Source organism: Camellia sinensis, chromosome 8 (genome assembly GCF_055761805.1).
Source record: "Camellia sinensis isolate YWXY chromosome 8, ASM5576180v1, whole genome shotgun sequence".
In the NCBI taxonomy this organism is placed as follows: domain Eukaryota; kingdom Viridiplantae; phylum Streptophyta; class Magnoliopsida; order Ericales; family Theaceae; genus Camellia; species Camellia sinensis.
The window spans coordinates 137,019,706-137,046,008 of NC_138968.1; the positions used below are offsets into that span (position 1 = coordinate 137,019,706).

General features: G+C 34.7%; 1 long non-coding RNA gene across 2 annotated transcripts; it reads right to left on the reverse strand.

The window, feature by feature from the left end:
- Positions 1-961: 961 nt before the first annotated feature.
- LOC114276203 (uncharacterized) lies at positions 962-25,242 on the reverse strand. Of its 2 annotated transcripts, none has more exons than XR_014338300.1 (5): positions 25,181-25,242; positions 24,720-24,785; positions 18,820-18,892; positions 18,513-18,598; positions 962-1,252 (listed from the first exon to the last, which is right to left on the reverse strand). It is a non-coding gene; the product is annotated as an uncharacterized LOC114276203 (long non-coding RNA). The 2 variants fall into 2 exon arrangements; XR_014338298.1 differs by lacking the exon at positions 25,181-25,242 and adding an exon at positions 25,025-25,170.
- Positions 25,243-26,303: the final 1,061 nt, after the last annotated feature.

Consider the following 26,303-nt stretch of genomic DNA (forward strand, 5'->3'; position numbering starts at 1 on the left):
GCATCCCCTTTAAGGTAGTAACTCGCTAGAGTCACTCTCAACTCGCTATCATCAATGTGAAGCATCTCAAATGTCTTCACAGTTTGTTCGAGCCACTCATCCGCTTTCTTAGGCTCGGGGCCACCATGGAATTCATCCGGTTTGGCCCGCAAAAAATCCCTAGTAAGGAAACTTACTCTTGCCTCTAAGGTGTTCTCTCGGGCTTAGTTCTCCGCCCTCAACAAGTTCATAGCCCTTGCTATTTCTCTAGCTAGGGCCCCCATTACGGTTTGACCCACTTGGTCCGCTTGTTCGGCCATATTAGCTTGGCCTGACTTTTTCTCTTGCACCGGGACCTCATGGACCGGTACCTCATGCACACCCCGGCAAGCCTTACCACGCTTCCCACCTCTACCACCACGGGTTTGACCTCTTCCTGACATCCTATAAAGGACAATAGAAATAATTTAGCACACTAACCCATACGTGCCCGCAATTTACCTCACACGTCTAATCACCGCAATTCTATACATTTCACTAGTACATAGACATTTCAATTTCATTCCGCATAAGCACTTAGTCATGTAAACACATACGGAATATTCTTTCATGATGAAATTCATCCCACGAAAAATCAAGAATTCTTAGTAGAACGAGTATTGATCAAGTACCCTTCTAAAAAGACATCAAAGAATTTAACAGACGCAAACAACATCCCAAAAGTCCCCTTCTAAAAAGACATCAAAGAATTTAACAGACGCAAACAACATCCCAAAAGTCCAACCCCATACCCACATAGCCACATAAGCATGTTGTCACATAGTCACAAAATATATAACATCTTCCTATCATGCAATCTATCATGCAGCATGAACCCATTGTGGTACAATAACCACTTCCCCACGAGCTCCAAGTATTCAAACTCGGTAGCTTTGATACCAAGTTGTAATGCCCCAATTTCCATACCCAAATGACAACACAATAATCATGGCCCTTTTAAAGGAAAGCCAATTATGCATTCCCACACTTGCATTTCATAATGTAAATAGTTCCTCATGTTATAATACATCAACTCCGACAACAAGTAAATAAACAAATACAATACCCCCAAGGGTTTATAAGTTTCCAAGGCTTAAGCCCGATTACACAGAACGGTTATTCAAACCCACACATACAAAACCCTTGGCTTACAAATAAAATCACAGCAGATGAGAACCTTGTGCTCTCAACACACACATTTCCACGCCCTCAGGTGGATTCACCACGTCTTTTCCTGCACAAAAATCCCGTAGGGTGAGCATAAAACCCAGTAAGAAAATCTTTCACAAACTATATACATTTTATACAAATCTCAGGAGATGAATACATATGCCATGCTATACCTTTTTGTAAATAATTCACATCACCATCTTTTGAAAACCATCATGCTCAATGATGCCATGCAATTTTTCATTGTTCAAAACTTAACAATTTAACTCAAAGGGCGGTAAATACAACTCTGGTAGTCTCTGGGCCTGTGTTTGTAATTAGACTATATAAGTACTACCAATTTGTCATTTTTACCAGCATTAACTGGAGGGCTCGACACCCATAATCTGTCATTTTTATCAGTATTAACTGGAAGGCTCGACACCTATCATCTACACTCCCTTTCAAGACTTAACACTGTATTTATCCCAAAATCATTTCATGAAAACTTGTTTCTCAACATTCTTTTCCCAATGTAAGTTTTCAAATCAACTTTCAAAGTTTAATGTAATCAAATGAATTGATATGCCAATGTAACAATAATCAATACAATGCAACAGTTCTTCCATTTCCAATTCTTCCACACAATACGACCATTGTGATCAAAATTCCCATTTCTCCTTTCCATGCAATTTCACAAGATGAATAAATATACATTTCTTTCAATTCATTCGAGGAATAACACATCTTCCATATTTCGAGCATTTTCAACAAATTAGCCATTTCAAGACTAAATCAACATTTTGAATAACAATTTTTAAAATGAATAACAACTCTCATATTTCTCAAAATTTATCATTTATACAATATAAACAAGAAATTTTCCAAACATAACTTGTTTTGGGCATTCAAATTAAATATAACAATATCAACCATGGATTTTTAACTTCTTTTAAAAATCCTCAATTTCTAGGTTTTCTCACCAAAACCATCCATCTTCAAACATTTGAGAAAAATCTCACTAAAATCCTCTTTCTTCAATCAACATAGTTCAAAACCCTCAATTTCTATTTTTAAGGAAACTAGAAAATAAAACCACTTTCAAAAATTACTCATCTTCTTGAACAACTACCCATTTTCAAAGTAATTCAAAGGATGACTTCAAAATCGTCTAGATCTTGCAAAAACATATATATAACTCAAAAAAAATCCCTACCTCAAGTTTGAAGAAGAAAAGAGTTGAAACTCCCAAAATCAACAACGATGAAACTCGATCTCCACTGCACACAACAAAGCCCTCGAGAAGTTACACAACTTTGATGAAGGAACTATGGCCAAAATCCCAATGGATTTGGAGAAATCAAAGAGAGAAGATGGTTTCTAGAGAAAACGTATGAAAACCTACGTTCTTTGAGGGTTTTAGAGAGAGAGTGAGCTGCAAAAGTGTTCTGAAATATCTCATCCACAATCTGATATAAACAGGCTCGCTCGAGCAAAGGAGTTCTCGCTCGAGCAACCAGACACAAAAGGTCGCCTCGCTCGAGCGCAAGAAGCGTCGCTCAAGCGTAAAATGCAAATCTTCAGGTCTGTCACCAACGCAGACGCACGCTCGAGCGCAAGAAGTCTCGCTCGAGCGAAGAAACAATTTCACAAGGCTCGCTCGAGCGCAAGAAGCCTCGCTCGAGTGAAGAAGTCAAAATTTGGGCAATAACATTCTAGACCAACTAACAACCAACCTGTTCCAAACACGCCCAACATAATCCAAAACTCAAATACAAGGGGTTAAAGGAAGGAAACAAGACATAGACAACAGTATACAATCACGAAATCCGAGTCCGGAACACAACGAAAGTCGGGGTAAAAACCTGGGTCGCTATACTCACCAAGCAATCTCATATTAAAACATTAGAAGATATGCGGGTACCAAAATACCCATACATATACGTGAAATCATATCATGTCAAAACCATATGATTTTATTATATAATTTCTTAAATCCAATTTATTTAATTAACCACAATAAGTTAAATAAATAAACATGTTTCAATAGCAACATGACATCTTTTTCAAGTCATTCAGTTATCTCATTATCAATTGAATCAAATAATTAAACAATTCATCAAATCCATTTTATACAGTCTTATGAGATGAATGCATATTCCATGTCATGCTCAAAATATTTTCTTATCTTTTGAAAATCTTATGTACGATGCCATTTTGAAAACACATTAATCCAACAATTTTAATAAAATTCTAAGATGGCAAATACGACTCAGGTAATCCCTAGGCTAGTGTCTGCAAGTAGACTATACAAGTACTATCAATCTGTCATTTTTACCAGTATTAACTAGAATGCTCGACACCTGTAATCTGTCATTTTTACCAGTATTAATTGGAATACTCGACACCCATAATCTGTCATTTTTACCAGTATTAACTGGAAGGCTCGACACCTATCATCTACACCACCTTTTAAGACTTACCACCGTATTTACCCCAAAATCATTTCATGAAAACTTGTTTCCCAACATTCCTTTCTCAATGCAAAGTTTTCAAATCAAATTTCAAAGCTCATCATTATCAAATGATTTGATATGCCAATGCAATGATTAATAATACAATGCAATATTTCTTCCACTTTCAACACTTTCACACAATATTCCCATTGTGATTAAAATTCTCATTTCTCATTTCAATATAATTTCTCATGATGAATATAAATATTTTTATTCCAATTCATCCATGGGACAACAAAATTTCGACACTTAGAGTAATCTCAACCATTTAGTCACTTCAAGACTATATCAACATTTTGAACAACAATTTCCAAAACTTCAACAATTCTCATTTTCCATAAAAACCATCATTTATATGTAAACAAATAAATAATTTTTCAAGCATCATTTTTTTTGGCACACAAAATAAATATAACGACATCTTCAAGGATTGTCAACATCTTTCTTAAAAACCCCCAATTTCTAGATTTTTTCACCAAAACCACTCATCTTCATTTATTGAAAGAAAGTCACCAAAAACATCTCTCTTCAATCCTCATAGTTCAAAACCCTCAATTTCTATTTTAAAAAGAACAAGAAAGTAAACCCACTTTCAAAAAAATCTCTCATTATAGCGATCCCGATTTTACCTTCATTGTTTAATTGTAATATATGTCAACTTTTCAAAGATTTTGCATGATTATACTAGATTTATCTCATTAGTAAGATACATGTACATCAATTAGATGGTGACTAATCATTGATACCTATTTATACAATGTATAGAAGACTAATGCTAATACATTGAATGTGATGGATTTATTATGAATGAATCTTAGAGATGCATTATGTTTCTATTATGAATATGTAAAATACATTAATCTATCTAATGAATTCATTAATATAGAAGATGCATTATGTATCATGAATGTATGAGATACATTAATCAATTTAATGAAGTTCATTGAATGAATAACTTGAGAGTTTCTCTCTTTAGACTACATCTTCTCTCTATAAATACATCTAGTTCTAGTGATCTTTTACCCTAGTTCCTTTGTATTGAGTGTGGAGCATCCCTTGATCTTCATTTTAATCTGAAAGTTTGGCGATTTGGAGCACTTTGGTTTTTGGCCTTCATCTTCTCCATTTGAGGTAGGGATTTCTTTGTTCTTTTTCAATACTCCGTCTATAGATAGACATGTGGTAATTTTGTATTGCATGAAAATCATATCCGTGTTGGATTTGTTTGAAAATCATGAGGGGAACCTAGGGTTGGTTGTTTGAGAATGGTTTTGTTATCATAAACTGTGATTTGGACTAATTAGAGAATAAAATTAGCATGTTATTATTAAAAGAAGAGAAAGCCCTAAATTATATTTTGATTTGGTAAAATAAAAAGGATTTACGGTTGAACAATGTTGGTAAATTTCTATTGTTAATATGAGTTGTGTAGAAGGTGTTAACAGTTAAGGGATTAATTATGGTATTAGGGTTATTTTGAAATGAACGTATTGAATCAAGTTGGGTTATGGCTTATTATCCATGGAATTGATTTTGTAAAATGAAGAGAATGTAATTGGTTTTGTAAAAAGGAAAAAAGTGTTTTTGGAATAAGTGATGGAACATGTTGACTTGAAAAATTATGAAAGTTGATCTTGAAAATGGTAAATGAAATGTTAACTCTATGTGAGTCTCAGAAAATAAATTTGAGAATTGAACTATTGTATCATGAGTGTTGAATACACACATTTGGGGGTTTTATCTTTACCTATCATACTAGTGTCGTTGTTGGGTTTAAGGATTGCTTGAGAGTTGAGTCTCTTTTATTAGGTGTACTGAATACATGCATCTAGAGGTTTTGTCCTTGGTCATCGGTGGAGGATGACATTGGTGTGTTGAATTGTGATGTATGCGTTACACTTGTGTTGGTTAAACATTATTGAATAGTTTATGTGTATGTATTACACTTGTTGTTTGATGCTTTGTTGTATTGAGGAATTTGTATATGATAATTGTTTATATACATTGTGTTGTGTGGGAGGAGATAGGGGATGTACTCCACGGTTTAGGGGAAGATAGGGGATGGACCTCTAAACCGGAAACTGTTTGATATTGATACAGCACTAAAATGTGTATCATTTGTGAAGTATAGAAGTGTTTTTGGTTACTTAACGGTTTAGGGGAAGATAGGGGATGTACCTCTAAACCGGATTTTGTTTGGGAGGAGATAGGGGATGGACTCCATTAGCACCACTATATGTGTGCTTATTGATATTGGAAGTGTTTTTACATGTTGTTGATACAGCACTAAAATGTGTATCATTTGTGAAGTATAGAAGTGTTTTTGTTTGATATTGATACAGCACTAAAATGTGTATCATTTATGAAGTATGGAAGTGTTTTTATCTGAGATTGATACAGTACTAAAATGTGTATCTATTATGAGGTATGAAATGTTTAAAATGAGTTATTATCTCACTTATCGCTTGGCGTATCCTTAGCTTACTGTGCATATAGCCGGTAGAGCAGAGTTTTAATTGTTATCGTCAGTGTATCTAAATATGTTATGGGTTGCGATGGTTACAGTTTTGAAAGGCCGAGCTGCCTCATTTGTGGATTATATACATGTTGATGATTTGTTATTTCCCTTTTATTTAAGGCATGCATGTATTGATATGAATGTATTGGGAACAAACCAAAATGCCATTTTAAGATTTTGGAAAGTGTGAAGGAAAATGGGGTATTTGTGAACATGTTTTCAAAAAAGGTCATTTTGTTGTAAGTACGGAAAATGGGGGAAGAGTAATGGGCTTGGTGAAATTGTTTTCTAGAACTGTTATTGTCATGAAAGTTTGTGGAAATGGGTAATGAAAAGGAAATAAAGATGAACCGCTTATAGCGTCTAATGAAATGGCTGTTTTCGAAAAAAGTTCATACTTATGTATATTTTGTATAAACTGCCACATTACTATTCTAGTATGAGAATGAACATTCATGATCATAGCTATCTGTAAGTTGTTATTGTTGGAGATCATGTTGAGATCCCTACTGGACTATATGTTCATCCCACGTTGTTGAATCTTTTTCAGGTGATAGCCAGGATGTGCTACAAGGTTTTGGATCTTCTTATTTGTTGGCCACGGGGCCTCTTTTGTGTTGGCGGAATGCCATTTATGTAAAAAGGGTTATACCCTTCTTCTTGACTTTTAATGATGTAAGCCCAAGGGCAATTTTATTTGGTGTACTCATGTTGTATTTACTTGCATACGAATGAGAGCAATGTTATTCACTTCTACAAGTTGAATATACGAGTTTATTTCCGCATGTTATCTCTGAAATGGAATTAAGTAAATGAAATTGGTAATATTTCGAGTAATAAAAAAAGTGGGGCGTGACACTCATTTTCTTGAATCAACAATCAATTTTCAAACAAATCAAAGGATGATTTCGAAAATCATCTAGATCTTGCAAAAAACATATATATAACTCAAAGAAAAGCCCTACTTATTAAATATTACTATTTCCATCCTATTATGTCCAAAGTTATGGTATAATCTTAATAACATACTTTTAACCATAACGAATATAACCTTTTAATCAAAACTAATTTAATCAACTAAATTGGTAAGTTTATTATATTCAAAAAATTTCAAATTAATAATACTAAACTTAACTTCACATGCTTCATCCCTCAAACATAACTATATTTCAACATAACCATTTTTCATGCCAAGCTATTTAAAGAGGTAATATTTTTATCAAATTCTCTACCAATAATAATTTCACAATTTTTTCTAAAATTACTTAACCAACATGATATTTACATCAAAAATTATGAAATATGCCTAATAGTAACATTTTCAAAGTTATGAGTTTGAAAGTCCACATTTTACATTTTTACTTTCATAAAAATGAACACAACTTAATTATCAACATATCATCTTTTATAACATATCATGAATATAACACTTTTAGAGTTTTTAATCCCAAAGCAACTCTATAATTCCTATTTAAGCATTTACTCCATATTCTTCAACATTAATTTATTTTTCTCAAAAATAAATTCAAAATCAAAGATAAAAAAAATCAACTTTATATTTCTCAAAATAAATCATCTAATCATAATATGATGTAGAGACAATCCATATAACTATTAAATTTTATTTTCAGATTTCTTTGCAAAATTATCAACACAAAATGATTTTCCCAAATCAATCTCAAAATGTCAACATTCTCAACATTTCAACATAATTTTTCTTTCAAAAATTACCAAACAAAAATCTGAATATATATATATATACACAAAATACCTCTTATAATGATATATTTTCTCAAAATAACACTAACATAGCTTTAATGTAAAAATATAAAGAAAGTCCCCACCTCAAGTATGAAGAAAAGCAATTCCGAAAAAGTAAACATCGTCTGATCATGAATCCGAGATCACCATTGTGAAGATCACGATGAGCTCTCTAACTTTCATTTACAACACTTTTGCAAAATCTCACTCTAAAGACTCCCATTTCAAGCTTGAAGCTTGAGCAAAAATAGAGAAAAGAGAAAGGAAAAGAGAGACGGGGAAGGAGAGAGAGAGAGAGAGAAAGAGACTAGCGAAAAACAAAAGAAAAGCCAGGGGCATGGAGTGGGGGACAACCCCAAGTGGGTTCGTTTCTCCAAAATTAATTTCTCCGAAAGAAAAATATAATTTTTGTATTAATACCTTAAAATTTTATAATATAAATTATAAAATGATATAATTTTCCTTACCACAATATATAATATTTTTATACATCACAAAATATAATATTTTGTTCATTACGAAATATACGCATTTTCATTATTTATAAAATATATAATTTTTCGTCATATGGTACACACCATAAAATCAACTATCAAATATTTATTATAACCCCTATATAATAAATAATAACAACTCCCAAGGTGGTTACTACCAATCACATAATTAAAAAAGATCAAACAGTTAAACATGAGTTACTAAACAAACTCAAATTAAATTAAATCTAAATCATGAGTCTCACCCATAAATCAAACATGGTCCAATTATACACCAAAATAGACCGAACAAATTTATCTCAAATCCTGATCCAAACACTCAAAACTCAATTTCAAATTCTGTTATAAATTAAACTGGACACCAATCAGTCCTTGAATTTTCATAAAATAAATACTCATCATTTAATTATGTAATTTTTATCCAACGTGCTAGACTCATATGGGAACAACATATAAAAATTTCATAATTTTCTGAGATCGAAAACTATTTTTAAAAAAATATAAAACCGAACTGTTTTCGCACAAAATTTACACAACAATCAAATTCAAAAATTTGCTCAATTAAATTATGCACTGGCTATTTTTTTTTAAAAAAAATTGGGTCATTACAGGTCTTATCCAAGCAAATAAGTATCCAAATCTAGATTGTACTAAATATAAGTATTTTATTAGTAGGTCAGACTGAATTGAACTAAACGATCTAAATCCAAGCTTAATTGTAAAATTAGGCAGGGGCTTGCCTCCAGTCCACCATTTGGACTGGAGGGTCCAGTCCGGCCTATTGAGCCCACTTTTAAATCCCTTTCGATAATCTAAATCGTTCACATTTTAGAATTTATTGAGTACATTATCCCTGTAAAAAATCACGTAGATCGAATAACGGATACTATGTATTCGGATCACTTTTTTATGATCGTTAATTTTCTGACCGTCCATTTTTTTCTAGACAAAAGTGACTGAATATATAGTATCTGTTATCCAATCGATGTAATATTTTACAAGGATAATGTACTCAACAAATTCTAATATGTGAACGGTTCGCATTATCAAAAAGGAACCCAAAAGTGGGTTTAATGGGCCGAATTGGACCGGAGTGTCCCAGATCTGGACTGGAGACCGTCCTGACCCTAAAATTAAATGGGCCTTAAAAACAAGCCTAGTTCGGATTTATGGGCCAAAATACAAATTCTAAGTCCTAAAAATATAGGGTTAGGTTGGGTGGGCTAATGGGTTAGATCGATGTTCTTCCATACTAAGGTCCATTTTGGCCCCAAAAAAAAAAATAGTCAATTTTTTTTTTTTTGAATTTTTTTGTCTTTAGTATTTTTTTTTTTCAAAATTATGTCAAAATTTTTTACTTTATCGGTCTACCTTGTCCAGAAGAATCTAAGTTTTTTTTTTTTTTTTGAAAAATTCTAAAAAACAATCACTAAAGACTAAAATAAGCCAAAAGTTTGTCTTTGTTATTTACTTATTGATTGACACTAATAAACACAAAATGTTAGTATTGGAGATGTTCTAATAACATATAAGTAGAAATTACACTTAAAATAATTAGACATAAATTCTAAAATTAAAATAAATTATAGGGTTGAGTAAGGAATTCGTGAAATCTGTAATCTGATCCAGTCCAGTCCAATCCAGTAGGTTTGGATTGGTTTTTTGAATCCGTGGTTCGAGTTCCGGATTGAAAAATTAAAAATCCGTAGTTCACGGATTGATTCCGGATTGAAACCCACGGTTCCGGATTGGAACCGATCCGGATCGTATACAAATAGCCTATATTTTTATTATACACTCTCCTGCATAGTATCTTCTCTTATTTCTTATAAAACTTAAATCCAAACTTAAACTTGCATAGTATCTTCTTTTATTACTTTTGTTTGCTAGTTTTTAGTGTTAATTTGTAATGGTCTATATACTTATGGTGAAACTAGTTTTCTTATAGTTGTTTAAATTCTAGAACAATTTGTTACTATTATGAAAAGACATGTTGCTATTGTGAAACTAATATGGTGCTATATTTATATTTTTATGAAATTAAAGTATTGTATATATATTTTTTGTTATTTAATTATGTAAATTCGTGGTCCTAAACTGATCCAATCCGTGTTTAAATGGATTGGTTCGGATTTGTTCCACGATTTAAACAGATTGGATTGGTTCCAATTTTTTAGGATCTGTAGATAACGAATTGGTCCTGGTTTTACTCTAATCCGGTCCAATCTGGACCATGCTCACCCCTAATAAATTATAAAACACTGACTTTAAATTGTGCAAAAAAATGTAATGAATAAAATGAATATAATTAGAATGAAAATGACTATACAGAAGCGAGAATCAAATTGTAGGGATAGTAAATATAATTTGTTATACTTTTTAAAATAAATTAGACTTTAGTTTTTTGATGTTTGACTGTTTTCTTATTTTAGCATTTAATTCTTTTTTTTACTTTTTGAATTTCAGATTTTTTTTAATTTACTTCATAAACTAATTTTATTCAAAATTAAATAAAAAATAACACATTGACGTGACACAAAAATATTTTATTATATGTATAACTCAGATCTCTTACACAAATCTAAATCCCTATATAATAATATTTTTTTTCTTTATGTTATATAACAATTGATTAATGTGACATTTTCATTCTAAGGCCTTGTTTGGGATACAATTTTTTTGGTTAAAATAGCTAATAAAGATAAAACAGGTTAAAATAACTAATAAAACAAAATGTTACATCCAGACTACAATCATTTCACTCTTTCTTTCACAACTATTAAATCAACTAAAAAAAAGTTAATCACCATGTTTGTTTCTAATTTTTGAAAACTCTTTTCAAAAAATTCTACTTTCTTGTTTTTCGTATTTTTTTTGTTTTTACTAAATTTTTTTAATATTTTAAGTAATTTTTTAAAAAATTTTAGACACACTTAACATAAATACACTTAAAAAGTATAATTTTTGTGATTTTTTTAATAAAAAAATTAACTAAATACCAAAAATATAAAAAATATATTTTTTTTTTCATATTTTTGTGTATTTATTAATTTTTTAAAATATTTTTTTACAAATATTTTACTTTTTAGATACACCTAAGTAAGGTGCATCTAAAAAAAAGTAATCAAAAAAATGTTTAAAATTTTAAAAATATTCAATAAAAACAAAAAAAAATACGAAAAACAAAAAATTCAACTCAAAAAGCTGAAACCAAATACACTGATTATCATTCCAAATACAATTTTAGCCAAGTAAAAATAGTCAAATAGTCAAAAAGCCAATTAAAATATTCAAATTCTGAAACGGATCCTAAACATTTTCACTGAGAAAAATTTCATAGTCGAATTTTTAATTTTAAAAGAATTTTTTTTAAGATCCTTGATATTAAGATGAGAGGTTTATGTGCAATTCTTGAACAAAATATTAGAACAAAATATTTTCTCACCATCTTGAAAGTAAATGAGAGGTTTATGTGCAATTCTAGGTGGTTCACTTCTTTTAATTGGATCATTTTTACTTTAAATTTAAATTTATATTCAATTTTTTAACTAATATGTTACACTGAGTAGGTTTGTTATAGTTTATTATAAGTATAAAGTTAATAAGGAAAAAAAGTAAAAATCAAAAGTACTTGTTCCTAACTTTTAAATACTCAGTTTTTATTTTTATTTTTTTTTCCTGTGGCGTATTTAAGCTAATTTCTATGTAATAATAAGAGGTAGACATTGACCACACTAGGCTAAGTTCACACTATCTATTAACTATTAAGAGGCTTTATATTTAGCCTCCGTTTGGGAAGTGGGTTGGCTTTTTGACTTTTTGACTTTTTTAACTATATGAGCCTGGGCTCAAAAGCTTAGTTTGAGAAGGATTTTTGGTTTTTTAACTTTTTAATTTTTTTGTGACAGAAGAGTGTAATGATTATGGGGTTGGATGGGATGTTTTGTCTGTTGTGGCTCATGAGCCTCTTCTGTCTTTTATGGCTCATTGAGCCAAAAAAGCCCAATGAGCCCTTGCCAAACCAACCCTCATGCCCACTTGACCTAAACATTAGATTTTATGTAAGAGGAAATTATTGATAAGTCTCATACACAAAGTTTAAAATTCATCTAATCTCAAAACAAAACACTTGTACCAATTAGTTTTATATATTTTTAATTGTTACCAAAAAATCTTATTTTTTTTAAATTTTTTTTAAAGGCATTGCTGCATTTCACCACCGCCGGACTTCAATCAGACGGTTATCAGAGATTTGCCGGAATGTTCAATATCACCGGAAAGTCACTAAATATCATTGGAAATTTGTCGGAGTGTCGCCGGAATGTTCTAAACGTCATGAGAATGTTTAGAATGTTCACTAGACATCAAGAATATTGTGGGAGACTTACTGAAATATTCAGAATACTGTCGAAAAAAAGAAGAAGAATAAACTGAGAAATTAAAGTAAAAAAATTAAAAAATTGCTATAAAAAAAAAAAAAAAAACACAACAAAACGAACAGTAACAATAGAAAAAAATGAAATTATAATATTGTGTGAAATAATTAAAAGATATTAGAGGAATAAAGGTTTGTATTTCGCCTGAAATATGGCTACGTGATCCTCAAAACCCTAAAAACTGCACAAAAGAAGAGGCAATGTCGGACTACATACCTCGAGAATTGTTGATCGATATCCTCACGAGGCTACCCGCAGAGACTCTCGTCCGATTCACACTGGTTTGCAAGTCATGGTACTCTCTCATTACAAGCCCTAGTTTCATCTCTCACCACCTCAATCGAACCATTTCAAACCCTAACAGTACTCACCTCCTACTTCGCTACTGCACTGAAGATCCCATCCAACAAGAACACTACTCGCTACGCTGCGACGATCCTATCAACAACACATTCAAAGAGTACGCAAAGCTCAATTTTCCATTCACTTGCATAGACCCTCCTTTTGGGCTTGTTGGTAGCTGTAATGGGTTGATTTGCATTTCTGATGATCAGTACTGTTATAACCATAAAATGTTTTTGTGGAATCCATTGATTAGGAAGTCTGTGTCGATTCCATACCCTAATGTTAGGTTTGGGTCACACGGACCTTTTATGCATTCTTTAGGGTTTGGCTTTGATTCAATATCTAATGACTTTAAAGTCGTTAGAATTGTGCATATTGGATTGGATTGTAACAGAGTTCCACCTGAGGTTGAGCTTTACACTCTAAAAACTGGAATTTGGAGAAACATTAGTGATAAAGCTCTTCCGTATATTGTTGTAGAGCGATGCTTATATCAATGGGGTTTCACATTGGGTTGCTCACACTCCAAGGTATGGTCATGGTGGGATTTTTCGAAATTTGATTGTGTCATTCAACATGAACGATGAGGTGTTTGGGGAGATTTCATTTCCGGAGGGTATAGCTGGTGAGGACAAATGGATGCAAAAGATGAGCCTTCTTGTGTTTGGTGAAACCCTTTGTCTGATCCAGCATTGTAAATCTTACGGTGAAACCCCCCATTGTTCGATATGGATGATGAAACAGTATGGTGTGGCAGATTCTTGGGTTAGGCAAATTAAAATTGATCTTTCCGGAGGATTTTTTAGGAAGCCAATTGGGATGAGAAAGAATGGTGAAGTTCTGGGGATGAGGGAGGGATATTTGGTTTCTTATGACCCTGAGAGCAAACGAATTATATATCTTGGTGTCCAAGGTACTATAGATAGCGATTGTTGGTATTCATTTGATGTGGATACTTACAAGGAGAGCCTAGTCTTGCTTGATAAAGGGGCAGATTTTTCTGATGAGGTTATAAGCGATCGGTTCTGTGCGAAGAAAGTGAAGCGGACTGATAGAACCCAGGATCTGAAATAAAAATCAAAGAAGAACGAGTGCAGGCAAGATGTACCTTTTGCACCTTATTAGAATATTCATTATTGCTTAGGTTTATGCTTGTTAAATGCATTATATTGATAGCTCTAAGTAACTTCCATTTCAATCCTAGTATGTATGTCTTTTGAGAATGCCTTGAATACTGAAAAGTTCAGCCTATGCCATTATCTCTTTCTGGAGTTAATTTTAGTTGTATTGTCTAACAGTATCTTGGTTTGTATATTTGAAAATTAGTTATGTGAGCATGATATTTGCCAAATATCTTCTTTAATCCTTAGTTTGGAGATTTCCTTATCACCATTTGTGTGGTTGCTAAGAAGAATTGCAGAAAACTGGACAAAATATGGACCTTTGGAATTAAAATTAGGGTATTTTGGAATCAGAGCATTGATTGTTGAGTTAACCCTTACCTCCATCTATTGCCCTCTCTCTTCTGCACCTCCTTCACCCCTTCACTGATTCTTGTTTATAAACTTTGTAACAAATTAGCACTTGATTTCCTCCAGTGCCCCCAGTAACCAAAAATTATGAGGAACTACGCAAGTACATGAAATTCAAGAGAGAAGCATTCCCTGGTTTGTTCAAGGCTTATTCTAGGATATTGTGTAGTAAGATCGGGATGTTATGTTAGTATGGTGTGTGCTTCATTGCTAACCATCACCATCTAGCTCAAACACGCTGTGTTGCAAAGACATTATTAGTTCTTCATTTTATTTATTTATTTATTTTTATTTTTTTTGATAACTCAGGGTGTCCGGGCCAGCTTGCGTGCACCTCGACTAATCCCTGGGAGAGCAATCCCACCGTCCACTAGCGGGGGCCCCATTTAAAGCTAGATCAAAGCTCTGTATGGACTGGCCCAACACAAGAGTTGATAGCACTTAAGAAGTTTTGAACCTGAGACCTAGAGAGGAGCAAGCTCCTAAGTCCCAAGCCTCCACCACTAGGCCAACCCTTGGGGGTTATTTCTCCATTGTGTTTGGAGAGTTAATAGTGTCGAAGAGTGCATGATCACTAGGTGGAGTCCAGGGTGTCGCCGTGAGGATAAAACAGTTGCTGGAAACAAAGTGAAAAGATTAGGTTCTATCTTTGTCCATTTTGAACTATTTTTACATTGTATATACAGTTATGTTACATGGAGGTGTTACTAAATTGATTCAATCGGAGTAATTTTGTAATGTAGGCCAATTGCTATTTCCATTTAAAATTTTGATGACATCATCCATTTTTATGTCTTATGTGATTTTAAACAATAAGAAAGTATGTCAAACTAGAGGCTTAACTCTATTTATTTCAATTGTCAAAGGAAGTCAATATAATTTACCCAAAAGCTATTGTCAAAAAATGTAACAAATAGACATCTTTACACTTACTTCAGTTATTTTGGCTTATGTACAATCTGGATGTTACTTGACCAAAGACGGTGTATTTTGTTGAACTCATGGGTTGTTTTTTTTTGCTTTTTTCGGGTTCTTCACTGCCAACAGTTAATTTAACATTCAATTTCACTCTTTACCCTTCCCTGCCTTTCCACAAGATATGATTAGTGAAGAATGAATTTTCCAGTTATAAGAATCCCCTGAAATTTTTCCATTTCGTGAATACTATGTAGTAAAGTGTTCTAAACAATTATGCAAAGGTCAAATATATCTTTGGAGGGACAAGTTCAGATTTTTCAGGTCCTGAATTTGGAAATGAATAATAATGCTATATATTCAAGTATTATTACCTACCACATTAATTATAATAAGAATAAGAAAATAGCGAATTTATATGACAATAATAGCTTACTTGTGTCTTTTGATTTAGTAATCAGCTGGCAGAAGACGAGCCTTGTGACTTTTGTTCTGCTTCTCTCTTTGTTTACTCTTTATATATACATATTCTGTTTTTGAGACTTGTTTAACTATTGATTTTAGAGGCTGAAAGAGAAGCTCATTTATTTTTGTGATATGCAATACAATAGGAGGAAATTCCTTATATCAACATGGTTTGTCCTAGTTGCAATAGGGTGGCACAGCTGTCTGATGAGGAATTGTTGGGGAATTCCCTTTCTTAACTCGATCAGATGCTCTTGAACGACTTAAAAAAGTGATTTTAATAAGTTTAAGAAATGTTTTTACTATTGCAGATGAACCATTCACTTATCTTCCCTCTTTTCTTTTTTTTGAAAAGTTTCAACTGTGTTGGCAGCTGCTTGCTCTTGCTGAATATGTGATTGTTCAGTTAGCTTGGATGTGAGTATCAAATTTCTGTTAAAAAATGGATCAATTGTTAAAAATTGGACCAATTTGACAGAAGATCAAAAATTAATGGACAAATGTATTGCATGTGAAATAATAAGGATCAAATTGAAATCAAGGGGAAATTAGGTAAAATTAGCCCACTTGTTTTTTATGGTTTTTGTGTGAGGACTAATTAGGGATGGATTTATTGGAAACCGATGGTACACACCCTCCAAGGGTATGCACCATATGTACCTGCCACAATTGACATAATTTTATCATAAAATGTGTAATTTCGTCACAAATTAACATTAGAAATCTTCAAAATTTTGTGATGCATATAACAAAAATTTGTGACTTAATTATGATATTTTTTATTATGTCAATTTGTGATGAGATTATATATTTTGTGATTGAAACAAAATTTTGTGATAAAATTATGTCAATTTAAGATCGGTTGCATATGGTGGTACACACCGTTCGAGGGGTGTGTACCATAGGATTTTCTTGGATTTAATATTTATAACCCTCTTTGGTTATATCTGGTTTTTTTTTTTTTTTTTTTTTTTTGGCGGAATTGTTTTTTTTTGTTTTTTGTTTTATTGATGGCTCTTTGGGATCTTGTTTAGGTACTGTTATTGTTTTTATTAGTATAATGTTTCCCATGTCCTAAAAAAAAACCTTCTTTGGTTGTTTCCTTTCACTACTCCTTTGATAACTTACTCTTTTTAGTGATTTTTTGATTTGTGGTCTATGAGGTAGAAAGGGTTAGTGTGTTTGGAATAAATTTTTTAGTTAAATAAAAAGTTGCGAGGAGAAAAAAGTGATAGAATGATGTGTATGATGTGATATTTTAATTTTTTAAAATAAAAAGTTGGCTGTCAAACAGGATGTAAACGTTTTTAGTTTGAGTTTGACTTTGTAATTATTTTAGTCTGGCTTAAAAAATGTCATTTTGGGATGAATTTATTATTTTTTTTGTAATTTTGTAAGAGAAAAAGTGAAATGATTATGATTTGAATGTGATATTTTATCTTATTAATTTTTTAGTTTATTTTATCTTTTAGTGAATTAAATTAATCCCAATCATCTTGTGAAATGAAGCCTCACAAGTAGCAATTTTGGAGGGGTCAATTCATCTATTGCCACCCATGCTCATGACTCATTATCGCATCTCCGTTGTCACTACTTTCTTAATTTTGTATTGTGTTTTCACCACCTAGTCAGCTCCAAAATTATCAAGAACTTTTTTCTTCGTCCTACTCAAATCATTAGTAATTCGGTTGTCTAGTTCTAAGTACTTCATATTAGTAAGAATTAAGGCCGCCGTTACGTGCTGCTTTTCAAGTTCTTGATATCATTGTCTCCACCCATGACATTGTTGTTGAACACTTATTGAACACTCACATGCCTCCATGCATATTCCACTAAGCCCAATTGATGCGTCTTCGTAGTTTACGGTTAGAACACAAACAGTGTATAATAATCGCATAGTAACGCGTACACAAGACAACCATTTTTCAGCCGACTCAATTAAATTTTGTACAAGTGTTAAAGGTTATGCTCCTTTTATAGTTGTCATAATAAATATTGTTACAGGCTGTAGGGAGACAATGCATATTCAAGGAGAATATTTCACAAACATTTATCAGATGAGGCACATTATTATTATTATGAAACCAACACTCATTTTTGCATCTATGTCCCTCATAGCTGTCTAATACTTCATATAAGCATGCCTTCGTACCATGAACAAAGTTCCCACGCATGATTAAATGGCAGAAAACTATAATTGAATAGATTAATGATTCATCCACACAATTTTGTTTGCCTAAATCTGCCCGAATGAGACTCTTTTGGAAATTCTTACCGGTATGAGTCTCAATTGTGTGCATTCAGGTTGTAAAAATTGTGTGGACGTAGCGGTACTAAATTGAATAAGAGAGTTGAAAACTCACCTCAAGAGGGACAAAATGGGTTGCTAGTCCAATTGCAACCAATTCCTTACCATTCAGCCTCGCTCCTGTCAAGGCAAAAAATTCCCCTGCATGCATATCCACACTGTTATCAATGACTTCATCTTTATTAATAAGATGAATGAAGAATCTGATATGATGTATGTCAGTACCCAAGTGATAGGAGAATGCTTACCCAAATGCCCAGGATCTCTATCTTTTATTTATTTATTTATTTCATTATTGGGATAAGCTCAAAAGTTGTTTTCCTTTACAAGGGTTCGGATATAAGATCAAATTCATGTCTTACATGGGTCTTCTTGTAGGTATGAATGTGGTAGCAAAGCCAATACATTCTGTAGACCACCTCAAGGCAGAATCCTCTGCAGAAGAAAGCCAACTTATAAGTGACCTTGTTGCAAAAGCAATTGGTATACTAAGGCTGTGTTTGGATCATGGATATGGGTTAGACTTGAGTAAGGATTTGGAAAGGAAATGAAGAAATTTATTAGCTTATATTTCATTCACATTCTCCTCACTTTTTTCTATCTCTTTCCAAATCCCTACCCAAATTCATAATCCAAACACAATCTAAATTCATAATCCTGCCATCATAGAACATTTTCAAATCACCACTGGCAGAAAAAGCACTGCCAGCTTCCTATAAAAGTACATAAGCAAGACTATAAAGTTTGAAACACCAAGCAAATCCATCAACCTAACTTCAATAAGATGAGGCAGTTACATTTACGTTTAATAATGCTATTTTATCAGAGTCGTGTGGTATATATAATGTAAAAATAACAGTAATGGCGAAGAATTGAAGTATTGGTACTAGCCTTGATTAGTACGAGCTCTGCATTTTGGTCATTTCCCCATTTTTCCAAGTATTCTACTAGTAATAGAAACCTTATTGCCAAAAACAAAAGCAGTCCTCAATCACAAAAATTATTTCAAAAACTTAAACCGTGCATTAAAAAACTTTATACAGATTGGATTGGATGCTTCTGCTTACCACTTTTGATGAAATGACATTCAATTGACGAGGCCGGTTCAAGGTGATCATGCCCATCACACTATAATACTATAGTGCATTTGTAGCTGTAAAGGGCAAACACCCACTACCACACACTTTCAGCTTTAGCAGTAGCTTTTATATTGTTTTAATGTAGCCTTTATGCTTTCGGTGCTCCATTGTCTCCTTCTCCTCTCTATAAAGAGAGAGAGCTCATTCTCTTGTAAATCACAAATACAATTACAGACATTGAATATATCAGTCATTCAGTCTCTCTCTTCTCTCTCTCTCTCTCTTTACCAATCTTACATGGTATCAGAGCACAGTAATACAATTCTGGCATTCTTCAATTTTGGTGCTTAGTCCCGTACACAGTGGAACTACACCAAACAGCTCGGAATCTCCTTACGATTCCAACGGCACCAAGCCCGTCACCAGAAACGCTCTCACGCGCTCCCACGTGCCGCCCTTTTGCTCGGCGTGTCTCTACTTCCGTTGCCACGCTCACACGCGCCTTCACGCGCCTTCCACTCTGCTCTTTCGTGCGCCGCGCCTGCTACCGTGCACCCACGTGCGCCATTCGTCTACCGTGAGCAGCGCGTGCGCCGTTTCACTATTGTGCACTTGCGTGCACCATTCTGCTATTGTACGCCGCACGCCCTCTCTGCTAACGTGCGCCGCTGACATCATTTTCCATCCTGCTGACATCATCTCTGCACAGCCCACCTTTCCTAGCTATTTTCGACCTTCCGGACTCACTGGTACACTCTGTTTTACCTAATTTTGCTCCTACAGGTCTATTCCTATCAATTTAGCCCTACTAAACTATTATTATGGATCGTCATGATGCCTCCCATCCCATTTCCGTTATTTTGAATGGTTCCAACTATGTTCTATGGGCCCAAGCCATGTCTTCCTTCCTCAAAGGAGAGAAGCTCTAGCGAATTATCACCGGGGATATGACCCAACCGGTGAAAGACACTGCTGAAACCACTGTTTCTCCTGCTACTCCTACATATGAAGACCGCCTTGAGAAATGGGACAGTAAGAATTACCAAATCATTACCTAGTTTCAAAATACTTCTGTTACCTCTATCAGTCTTCAGTTTGGTCGCTTTCAGCTTGACTCTGTCACTACTCCTGCAAAAGACATCTGGGATTTTTTGAAACAACGATACCAGACTACTGGTCTTGCTCATCAATATCAACTTCAGAGCTAACTTCATCGGATGCGCCAAGAATCTAGTCAGTCCATCAATGACTTCCTTTCTCAAATGTACTCCGTTTGGGACCAGCTTGCTCTTTCCAAACCAACTTGGCCTCACCGAGAAGATGCTGTCTTATTTACTGCTTATCGTAATCAGCAAAGGTTGGTGCACTTTCTCATGGCTCTCATTTCATCTTTTGAGCCCGTACGTGCCTCTCTTCTTCATCGCCATCCCTTGCCCACTCTGGAACAAGCTATTTCTGAGCTGCTATTAGAGGAGACTCGTCTTGGTACTCTCCAAACTCATCATGTGGACTCTATTCTTGCCACTCCTCCGTACCGGCCATCATTCACCCAGCGGACCACTGTCTGCCTCTACTGTCAGAATCGGGGCCTTCCTTCAACACATCTCCTGGTCAATTGCCCCGTCAGAACCTACCGATATTGCAACAAACTTAGTCCTGGTCATCTGCAACAGGATTGTTTTCGCAATCCATCCCGCTCATCCTCCAACAGCCACTCTTCTCGCGGTGGTTCTTCCCCGGGGAGCTTTCATCGTTCCGGGAATCAGTCTCATTCTGGGAATCAGTCTCATCACACTGCTGCTGCTGCCACTGAGGGTTTTTCTGAGTCTCCTGCTTCGTCTACCCCTCTCTTTTCTCTAACGGATGTAGAGGCCATGTTCAAACACCTTCTCTCCCCTTCTGGTACACCTCCTCATACTGCTTTGTCTGTGATTCCAGGTAACTCTTCTTGGTATTTTGACTCTGCCTGTTGTAATCATATGACCTCCAGTTCAACTATATTTTCTTTCATCTCTTCATCTCCTCATATTCCCTCAATTCAAACTGCTGATGGTTCTCTCATGACTGTCCGTCATATTGGTACTGTTTATCATTCAATAAAAGTATTTCTGTTTCCTGTGCACCTTTTGATCTTATACATTCGGATATTTGAGGCCCCTCCCCTACTACTACTATGGGGGGATCTCGTTATTTTGTTGTTTTTATTGATGATTTTTCACGGTTTACTTGGATTTTTCTCATGAAAACTCGATCTGAACTCAAAACCCTTTATTATCGATTTGCCCAAATGATCCACACCCAATTTTCCAAATCCATCAAACTTTTTCGCTCTGACAATGCTATGGAATATCGGGATTCAGATTTCCTTTCTTTTCTTCAGAGTCATGGTACACTGCCTCATTATTCCTATGCTGGCACGTCCCAACAAAATGGTTGTGCTGAACGGAAACATAGGCATATTCTTGACACTACTCGCGCTCTCCTTCTCTCTTCTTCCTGCCCTAAAAGCTTTTGGGGGGAAGCTGCCCTCACTGCTGTCTACACTATCAATTGTGCTCCTACCCCTGTCATCCATAATCAAACTCCCTTTGAACGTCTACATGGCACTCCCCCTCCCTATACTAATATTCGGGTTTTTGGCTCTGCCTACTTTGTTCTCCTTCAATCTCATGAACACACCAAGCTTGAACCTCGTTCTCGTCTTTGTTGCTTTCTTGGGTATGGAATTGAACATAAAGGTTTTCGCTGTTGGGACCCTCTCTCTAAACGTCTTCGTATCTCCCGCCATGTCGTTTTTTGGGAGCACCAAATGTTTTTCTCCCTATCCTTCTTTCACTTACCCGCACTTTCCACTAATGTACTGTTTACTAATCTTCCATAGATCTCTTCTCTGATGATTTTGATACAGGTTCCTTCTTCATTGAGACGCCCTTGCTCACTCCTGCTCCCGACCAGACTGCTCTCCCTGAAGGTCCACCTCTCCCTGCACCACCTCCTTCTCCACCGGTTCTTCCTCCCACCGATCCTCCTACGGGTCGACCACACCGGGTAACTCAACCTCCTATCCACCTTCGTGATTGTATTGTTGGGTCTGCTGCCTTTTCTACTTATGAACCTACCTCCTATCGTGAGGCTTGTACTAATCCTCTTTGGCAGCAAGCTATGACTGATGAACTCCAAGCTTTGGACAAAACTCATACTTGGGATCTTGTTGATCTTTCTCCTGGCAAAACTGCGATTGGCTGTAAATGGGTTTACAAAATCAAGACTCATTCTGATGGCTCTATTGAACGCTACAAAGCTCGTCTTGTTGCCAAGAGTTTCAACTAGGAATATGGGATTGATTATAAGGAAACCTTCTCCCCTGTTGTTCGGCTTACCTCTGTTCGCAGTTTACTGGCTGTTGCTGCTGCTCGCCACTGGGAGCTCTTTCAAATGGATGTCAAAAATGCTTTCCTCAATGGTAATCTTCTTGAGGAGGTCTACATGCAACCTCCACCTGGGTCTACTTTTCCACCTCATAAGGTTTGCAAACTACAGCGTGCCCTCTATGGCCTCAAGCAAGCACCCCGAGCTTGGTTTGCTAAGTTCAGTTCTACCATTTATGACTTCGGGTTCACCTCTAGCTCCTATGACTCTGCTCTTTTTATACGGACTACTCCTCATGGTACCACTCTTCTCCTTCTGTATGTGGATGATATGATTATCACTGGTAATGATGCAGCTGGTATTCTCCACCTCAAACGTTTTCTCCACCGTCAGTTTGAGATGAAGGACCATGGTACTCTTAACTATTTTTTAGGCCTTGAAGTCTCTCATGATTCTACTGGTTCTTATTTATCTCAGGCCAAATATGCATCCGATCTTCTGGCTCGTGCTGGTCTTACTGATTGCAAAACTACATCTACTCCAGTTGATCATCAAATTCGTCTCACTCCTCTCGATGGGGCTCTCCTCAATGATGCTACTCTTTATCGCCAGCTCGTCGGTAGTCTTGTCTATCTCACAGTGACTCGTCCTGACATTGCCTATGCCGTTCACATTGTTAGTCAGTACATGTCGGCTCCTCGCACTCCTCACTATACTGCTCTACTCCACATCCTTCGATACCTCAAAGGCACTCTGTTCCATGGCCTTCACTGCTCTGCTTCCTCCTCTCTTGAACTGCGTGCCTTTTCTGATGCTGATTGGGTTGGGGATCCTACGGATCGACGCTCCACCACGGGATTCTGTTTCTTCTTAGGGGATTCTCTTCTTACTTGGCGTAGCAAGAAACAATCCCTCACTGCCCGTTCTAGCACCGAAGCTGAATACCAAGCTCTTGCTGATACTACTTAGGAACTTCTCTAGCTTCGCTGGCTCCTCACTGATATGGGTGTTTCCTCTTCTGGCGCTACCTCTCTTTATTGTGACAATCAGAGTGCCATTCAGATTGCTCACAATGATGTTTTCCATGATCACACCAAGCATATTGAGATTGATTGTCATTTCATTCAACAGCATGTTACACGTGGTACTATTCATCTTCTCCCTATTGCTTCTGCCGATCAATCTGCTGATATTTTCACCAAGGCTCATCCTCCTGGGCGCTTCCGTGATCTTGTTTCCAAACTCAACTTGGTCGATGCCTACCCTCCTTGAGTTTGCGGGGGGCTGTTAATATATAATAAGCATCACACTATAGTACTATAGTGCATTTGTAGCTGTAAAGGGCAAACACCCACTACCACACACTTTTAGCTTTAGCAGTAACTTTTATATTATTTTAATTTAGCCTTTATGCTTTTGGTGCTCCATTGTCTCCTTCTTCTCTCTATAAATAGAGAGAGCTCATTCTCTTGTAAATCACAAATACAATTACAGACATTGAATATATCAGTCATTCAGTCTCTCTCTTTTCTCTCTCTCTCTTTACCAATCTTACACCCCTAATTTAGTGTTTTGAGCAGTTGTTTTGCTTTTAGGTAACAAATGAAAGAAAACCCAACTAATCTGAAAACTATAAGGCTGTGTTTGGATATGGATTTGAGCAGCGATTTGGAAGGGGAAGGAAAAGGTGAGCGAAAGGACAAAGAATTTAGTTAATATTTCATTCACATTTCTCTCACTTTTTCCCTTTCATCCACAAATCCTTACGCAAATCATAGTGCAAACACAGCCTAAATAAATTGCAGAGGGATTACCTCTTCATGTGGATTTACCACTTCCAGTGACATTTTTGAGCTATCAATCAAATTGAGCCAACAACCCTGCACAAAAAGAATCAAATCGTGAAGAAACCCAACAAAGAAAATCCCATAAATTTGAAAGTAGAAATGAAATTTATGAATCAAAGATAAATCCCAATTCAGGAATCACGATTTTGGGATTCAAAAAGATTAAAGATTGCTAATGGGAAGCTCACTCTACTACAACTTCAAGATTTTGGGACTAAATTATGCAACTGAAAACATAATCAACAAAAATAAGAAATGGGAATTACTAGGACCTCAGTTGAAATAGGAGTAAGACTTAGAGACTAGTGAAATGGGCTTATGAAGAGAAGATGGAGGAGCAAGTTTGGCTGGTCCGTAGCTACCCACTACTCTTGAAACAAATTTCTTCGAGAGAGAGAGAAGAGAGAGAGAGAGAGAGAGAGCATTACCAACCAGTGTACCACCAACCACCTTCAACCCCCAAACACGAAACTAGAGGGGGAGAGATTATAAATTGTTTCCCCCGGGTATTTTCATCTACCTACCTCCCCCAACTACATGACATGAGAAATTTGGCTCTGTTTGGTAGAGTTTTGGAACGTTAGTTTCAGGTTTTGATTTGCACATGATATTTGTTTACCATTTTTAAAAATTAATTCTATACTCACTTTTGAAAACTCTGCTCAAAACGAAAAAATTTGGGCTAACCAGTCATCCCATTCATTGACCGGAATAGTTCATTTTTTTTTTTGACACATGTTAATTTTTATATATTCAATAAAAAATATTTTCCGTATTTTTTAAAAAAATTTATGAGTTTTGAACAGAATTTTAAGTTATATATTTGGTTATGAGTTGTTAGTTTTTGTATCAAATATCATATGTTACATCAAAAATTCTTCACTCAATTTAAAACTCATTCACCAAACAAATTTTCCATACTCAAATCATAATTTCAAAACGCACAAACTCAAAATACAACTACCAAACGCAACCTTTCATTTCTCTTTTTTTTTTTCTTTTTTTTTTATAGTAAATTTATATATTTTATGTATATAAATTATAGAGAAAATAATTGCACAGTGATGATAGTAAAAAAAAATTATAAAATTATAATATATATATATATATATATAATATTTTAATTATTAAAATGTATAAATTTTTTCATTGACTTATAATTTTTTTTATCATCCAATTGTGCTGTTATTTCTCCTAAATTATACCACGACTTAGACGGGATTTGATACTTGTTTTGTTTTGTTTTTTTTTAATTGAGAAATTATCATGTTATTCTTATAATATTGTGAAATTTTTGTAACCACCTTATGAAAAATTTAAGAGTATTGAAAATAAAGTTATTTGTTCACATTGACTTAAAGTTTTTTTTTCCTTTTTTTTAATTTTAATTTATAATGATTTCTTCCCAAAGCAAAAAGTCTCACACCATTCTTTCTATTTCTTTTTTTGTATATATATATATATATATATATTTTAAAAAGTAAAAAAAAAAAAAAAAATTCAAACGATTGTGCATTGGCTAGTCGGTCTAACAATCCTCATTTCATATTT